The sequence below is a fragment of the Aplysia californica genome, unplaced genomic scaffold (genome assembly GCF_000002075.1).
Source record: "Aplysia californica isolate F4 #8 unplaced genomic scaffold, AplCal3.0 scaffold00359, whole genome shotgun sequence".
In the NCBI taxonomy this organism is placed as follows: domain Eukaryota; kingdom Metazoa; phylum Mollusca; class Gastropoda; order Aplysiida; family Aplysiidae; genus Aplysia; species Aplysia californica.
This window is the reverse complement of record NW_004797629.1, coordinates 731,654-732,459: the sequence shown is the minus strand read 5'-3', so window position 1 is coordinate 732,459 and position 806 is coordinate 731,654. Positions and strand designations below refer to the sequence as shown.

General features: G+C 42.7%; 1 protein-coding gene across 1 annotated transcript in view; it reads left to right on the top strand.

Annotated features, from left to right (window-relative positions):
* Positions 1 to 806, top strand: part of LOC106012389 (probable endochitinase) — a gene marked incomplete in the record, with an annotated part of 6,942 nt that overhangs the window by 5,237 nt on the left and 899 nt on the right.

Genomic DNA, 806 nt, shown 5'->3' with positions numbered 1-806 from the left:
GTATGTGTGTGTGTGTGTGTGTGTTCATGTGCGTGGGGAAGCGGTTCTTTTTAAGGGAGGGGAGAGGGGTATATCTTAGCTTTATCTTTTTAAAATGAAATAGCTACTTATCGTCGTTCACGGTTTTAACCTAATTGCTATCTTTCTCTTTAATTTTCTTCAATTTTTCCTTAGGGGGGGGGAAGGGGGGTTCCAATCTCAGCGCCCTACTAGTCTCTCATCATCTTCCAGTGCTAGATCTGCGACAGACATCGGCGATCATGGTTCTCCATTCTTTCTTTTGCTCGCATGCTCTTAAAAAAAGCTACGTTTCCCTGATCTTTCCCCGTTACCCTTTTGTTTAGGTTTGCTAAGCAGGTTGTTCTGGGTCTACCCCTGCCTCGCTTGCCCTCAATTTTGCCAGTGAGAGCTAGATGTTCAAGACCCTTTTGTCTATTCAAGTGTCCCAAAACTGAATTTGTCGTTTCCTGATTGTTGTTAAAAGTGAGCGTCCCACGTGGGCTTCTCCAAGCACTACCTCATTTGATTTCTTTTCCTTCCACGATACTCTAAGCAGTCTCATAAGAAACCACATTTCTCTACTGGACTCATAATCATACGACTAGGTATTGGTGGGTTCCAGATTCATCTCGGATCGATGTTCTGTTGTCTCTTCAATAATCTTACAGCTTTGTTAGGGGCGTTTAACCTGCATTATCTCGAACTGTTGAAAATATGTCTATACACAAATTTTCCTTTAACCTACTTCTTGACTCCTAGAAGTCGGCAAATCTACAGAATAGACACCCACAAACACACACACACAC